Source organism: Chiloscyllium plagiosum, unplaced genomic scaffold (assembly GCF_037043375.1).
Source record: "Chiloscyllium plagiosum isolate Xiang-an unplaced genomic scaffold, Cpla_swu_hap1 HiC_scaffold_22, whole genome shotgun sequence".
In the NCBI taxonomy this organism is placed as follows: domain Eukaryota; kingdom Metazoa; phylum Chordata; class Chondrichthyes; order Orectolobiformes; family Hemiscylliidae; genus Chiloscyllium; species Chiloscyllium plagiosum.
This window is the reverse complement of record NW_028270160.1, coordinates 69150727-69156782: the sequence shown is the minus strand read 5'-3', so window position 1 is coordinate 69156782 and position 6056 is coordinate 69150727.

The window sequence follows — 6056 nt, the reverse complement described above, 5'->3', positions numbered from 1 at the left end:
AGTATGTTCAGAGACTAACTGGTCTTTTGACTGACTGCTGTAATGCACAGCAAGATTCCAGTCTGCAGCCAACCGATCACACATTCAATGAGAAAGGTACTTTATGCCCCTTCCACTCATCCCTCCACCCCCTGGCCTGGTTTGGACAACAGTGAGGGTAAAACCTGGGAGAGACAGGGGAAATGTGTATCCTAGTGCATTAACTGCATTTGGGAAGTCCAAATCTTCCCAATCCCCCTTCCCTGCCACTGGGACAGAGCAGAGGGGCCAGGGAGAAAGAGGGAGAGAAAATGCATTGAGAGAAAAAGAGAAGAACCAACAGATAGAGAGAGGGAGAGAGAATGAGATAATGACAGTCAGAGGGAGGGAATGAGAGAAAGAGAGTTCAAGGGAGGAAGAGATCGCAAGTGAAAATCCCAAGGACAGAATCAAGATGTCAGGCTAATAAAAGCAAGTATATTATCTCCATTCTTTATCTATCTTCAGAGACTGGTGTACATTAACCACAAATCTCTCTAATTGTCAATGCTTCCTAGGGTCCTATTGTTCATCGTGTATTTCCTTGTCTTGTTTGTCCTGCTCATGTGCATTACATCACCTCACCTCATTACTGCTGTTTCCTCGACATGAAGGATTACTTTCTGTTTAGAGATTTATTGTTAAGTTTCACCATTTTATCATGAAATTCAGTGGCACTGCTGTTACTGAGTCCCCTTTATCCATATTCTCTGAGAGTGAGGGACAATGGGGGGGTATATGGGCCAAACACATGCAAATGGGACTATTTAACAGTGAAAACTGAGTGGCATCATCAAATTGGGCCGAAAAGCCTGTTTCCATGCTGTAGACCTCTAGCACTCTATAAATCCTTTACAATCACAGCTCCATTTCCCTCTGCTTGACAGTGACTATCACCCACACCCCAACGCTCACCAGCTGCTACTGAAGTTTTCCACTGAATCTTGTTGAAACAAGGAAGACTCCACATCACTCCCATTTTATTTCAGAATTCCAGGAATTGCTTTTCTTGAGTCAATGTGATGTCTCATGTATTTTGCTTTATCCTTTATAGAGGTGAGAGAAATACACCACACTGTAATATCGAGTCCAAATAGTTGGCAACTTCTTGATCCTTTGATCACACAAATACTCAGACACCAGCCCTGCATTATCTCAGTGATCAGAGCTACTTCTTTCCATCTGAAATGAACTGATTATCCATAATCTAAGAATGAAATAAATGATTAATAACCAACCAATTAATAAAGTTAAAATTTCAGAATCATTTCTTTTTTTCCAACTGAAATGCACACATTTTGAGATCAAACTGTAGCAGCTTCACTGTAACATATCCCGCAGTTTGACCTACACAGCTGTCCCACAGCGACAAATCACCATTGGGTGGAGAAGGTTGGACTGGGCAAGGAATGGGAATTTTAATCAGTCACTCAGTTAGCTTGGAAATATCTGCTGCACATTATATTCCATCTACTAATTCCTTCCTCACTCAATGAAGTTGCCCATATCTTTGGTCCACAGCTTTCTCTCCCACTCACTGTAGATCTTTTCAGTGAACCTGGAAACATTACATTTGTTCCCTTCAGCTACTCATTGCTATCAATTGTAAGTGCCTGTGCCTTTAGCAGTGACCCTTCAGGCAGCCCCACTGGGTACTAACTCGAAGAAAGTGAGGACTGCAGATGCTGGAGACCAGAATTGTAAAGTGTGGTGCTGCTAAAGCGCAGCAGGCCAGGCAGCATCTGTGGAGCAGAAGAATCGACGTTTCGGGCATAAGCCCTTCTTCAGGAATGAGGCTAGTGTGCCAAGTGGGCTGAGATAAAAGGTGGGGGGGGAATTTTGGGGAGGGGCGCTGGGAATACGATAGGTGGAAGGAGGTGAGGGCGAGGGTGATAGGCTGGAGAAGGGGTGGGGGCGGAGAGGTCGGGAAGAAGATTGCAGGTCAAGAGGGCGGTGCTGAATCCGGGGTTGGGACTGAGATAAGGTGCAGGGAGGGAAATGAGGAAGCTGGAGAAATCTACATTCATCCCATGTGGTTGGAGGGTTCCTAGGCGGAAGATGAGGCGCTCTTCCTCCAGGTGTCGTGTGGCCAAGGTCTGGCGATGGAGGAGGCCAAGGACCTGCATGTCCTTCGTGGAGTAGGAGGGGGAGTTAAAGTATTCAGTCACGGGGTGATTGGGTTGGTCGGTGGGGGTGTCCCAGAGGTGTTCCCTGAAACGTTCCGCCAGTAGGCGGCCTGTCTCCCCAATGTAGAGGAGACCACATCGGATGCAGCGGATACAGTAAATGGTGTGTGTGGAGGTGCAGGTGAATTTGCAATGGATATGGAAGGATCCATTGGGGCCTTGCAGGGAGGTGAGGGGGGAGGTGTGGGCGCAAGTTTTGCACTTTTTGTGGTTGCAGGGGAAGTGGAGTGGAGATTGGGCTCGTGGAGGGTGTGGACCTGACGAGGGAGTTGCGGAGGGAGTGGTCTCTCCGGAACACTGATAGGGGTGGGGAGGGAAATATATCCCTGGTGGTGGGGTCTGTTTGGAGGTAGCGGAAATGACGGAGGATGGTACATGTATCTGGAGGTTGGTGGGGTGGAAGGTGAGGACCAGTGGGGTTCTGTCCTGGTGGTGATTGGAGGGGCAGGGTTCAAGGGCGGAGGTGCAGGAAGTGGAGGAGATGCGGTGGAGAGCATCGTCGACCACGTCGGAGGGGAAATTGCAGTCTTTGAAGAAGGAGGCCATTTGGGCTGTTCGGTAGTGGAATTGGTCCTCCTGGGAGCAGATGCGGCGGAGGCGAAGGAATTGGGAATATGGGAGGCGTTTTTACAGGGGGCATGGTGGGAGGAGGTGTAATCTAGGTAGCTGTGGGAGTCGGTCGGTTTGTAGTAAATGTCTGTGTTGAGTCGGTCGCCCGAGATAGAAATGGAGAGGTCTAGGAAGAGGAGGGAGGAGTCTGAGACGGTCCAGGTAAATTTGAGGCTGGGGTGGTACTAGCTCATCAAGCTGGAAATGACCTTGTTTACTGCCCAGCTAGTTCTCCACCCTCCAGGGCACAGCAAACACTGTGACATTCATGGTACAGTCTCTTTTAACATCGCAATGGTGTCACGAACCCACAGAAAACCCACAGAAAGCAGAGATGAGGGAGGGAGGCAGAGAAGTGAAGGGCAAAGAGAGAGAGAGAGAGAGAGAGAGAGAGAGAGAGAGAGAGACACACAGGGAGAGAAATAGGGAGACAGAAGAGGAGAGACAGACACACTGTCTATGCCTATGAGGGAGAGAGAGCTGTGAGGGCTCACTGGGCTGAATACATCCCTAAATGATGAAACAAAATTCAGAGACAGATCTCTGGTCAATGACAGTGTGGGGATGGCATTTCAAACCCATGGCCAAAGGAACAATGATGGGAACAATGTCAAGGTGAGTACTTCCTCTGTACCTAACACCATTCTGTCCCTGTCCTGGGAGTGTTTGAATAGGATGGAGTGGAGGGAGATTTACTCTTCTCAATCCCAGGATTGTTCCTGCCCTGGATGTATACAGTTGGCATTACATGTGGCATTACAGAGGCAACATTTCTCTTTGTATAGCTTCTGCTGTCATTGCCCTGTCAATTTTGGTGGGAGATGGATAAAATGGAGATGTCTGAGTCCTTGAAGTATGAAGCAAGCTCCATTAAACAATCCCTGGATGTTAGACTAACACGGGACATTCACACACATAGGTCAGCTTCCGTCATTTGTACAGAAACCACCCTGAACCCCTTGATTAGATTCCAGTCTGAAACTCACTCCCGCATATCTGGTATTCTTTATACAAACCACCCCGAAACCATCACTTAGATGTGGACATTATTGCAGTGTTCTGATTTCTGTTCATTAAACAGCCATAATCATTCTCACTCAGTCCCATTTAGTTCCCATTTCTACAAGTAGATTCTATCTCATTTGTTTTCTTTTTGACTGTTTTCATTTCTATCTGCATCCAAATGATATCCAATGTCACTATTTCCGGTGTTAGTGTCTATAGTTAAAACATCTGACATCGCAATGTCCAGCATTACACTGTCCAGTGTCACAGTCTGATCTCACAGTATCTAGTGACAGTGTCCAGAGTGACAGTGTTGTAACCAGGGTGACCGTGTCAAGCGTTGGAGTGTCCGGACTGACTGCCACTCCCTGTATGACAATGTCCAGAGTTATTGCGCTCGGAGGTATGGTGTCCGGAGTGACAGTGTCATACAGGGAGTGATAATGTCCAGAGTTATTGTGCCTGGAGGTACAGTGTCCGGAGTGACACAGGAAAATGAAGCTGAACCAAAACCAACCTCCCGATCACTGGATTTGCAACACAGTGACATTCAACCATTCAATGACCCTCAAAATCGTTCAATTGTTCCTTACCAGAATTTACAAATAACAGATCTTGGATATCAAGTTTATAACTTAATAAATTGTTAATTTCTGATTATGTCACTTTAGCAGAACACAGATGATCATGAACCCACGCACCCCTCCAATTCGCACACCAGCAGACAATTAAGAGATAAACTTGTTTAAAATTTTAATTTGCCAGTTGATAACAGTTTCAATGATAAATAGTAGGCCATCATGAAATCCTTTGATGCTGGGTTGTATTACAGGCACAAGAACTATACACCATGTTTGAACTTAAAGTCACCAGTCAATGCGAACAAATTCTGCAGACCTGTGGAGACTAATACTCATTCCCGAAGACTCACATTCTTATCTCAGACCTTTTAACAAGTTAACGACTGGGGAAATAACTAAACAAAGTCAAACCAAAAAGAAGACCAGACCAGTCCAGCAACTTCCAAAGAAGCACTTCCTCCAAGCCCAAAATCCAGTCAGAGCGAGGTCACTCATGGTTTTTGCTTTCTTTCTCACCATTCTCTGTGGTTACCTGCCCGGCAGCATTCCTCTTACTGACTGACCCATTCAATATCCATCCAGCTGTCAGTACCTGAGCAGAACTACATCTCGGTGCTGAAACGTCTGCTGTGTTCAGAGAACAGTAATTCACCTGCATTATCTTTCCTGGCCAGATCCTAACAGCAAACATCAGTCTTTTGTCTCTCCAGTTTTTTTTTAAAGAAGAACTAGCCACTGTTCAAACTTCAATTCTCAATTTGGACTCACAGTTCCTAACCAAAATGAGAAAAATAAAAAAATAGTGATGGTCACAACACTGATCTTATAGTGTCCAGCTGTTCAGTGCCCACTCGTGCAGTGTTCCAGTAATGCAGTGTCCACTCGTGCAGTGTTCCAGTAATGCAGTGCTCACTCGTGCAGTGTTCCAGAAATGTAGTGCCCACTAGTGCAGTGTTCCAGTAATGCACTGTTCCAGTAATGCAGTGCCCACTAGTGCAGTGTTCCAGTAATGCAGTGTCCACTCGTGCAGTGTTCCAGTAATGCAGTGTCCACTCGTGCAGTGTTCCAGTAATGCAGTGCTCACTCGTGCAGTGTTCCAGAAATGTAGTGCCCACTAGTGCAGTGTTCCAGTAATGCACTGTTCCAGTAATGCAGTGCCCACTAGTGCAGTGTTCCAGTAATGCAGTGTTCCAGTAATGCAGTGTTCCAGTAATGCAGTGTTCCAGTAATGCAGTGTCCACTCGTGCAGTGTTCCAGTAATGCAGTGTCCACTCGTGCAGTGTTCCAGTAATGCAGTGCCCACTCGTGCAGTGTTGAGTATTATTGGTGGATGTGTCCCTGTGAGACTGGGCACAAATAACCCCATCGACCTGTGGCCAACCACTTCAACTCCCCCTCCCACTCCACAATGACACTTCCTGCACCACCAAATCCAAGCTATCTGATGACTGGAGGAAGAACACCTCATCTTCTGCCTTGGGACCCTCAACCACATGACATCAACATTGACATTACTAGTTTCCAAATCTCTCCTCTCCCCCCACCTCATCCCAGATCCAACCCTCCAAATCGGCTCTCCCCTCTTGACCTGACCATCTTCCTTCCTAACTATATGTTCGACCTTCCCCACCGACCAATCACAATCACCCCCCCAGCT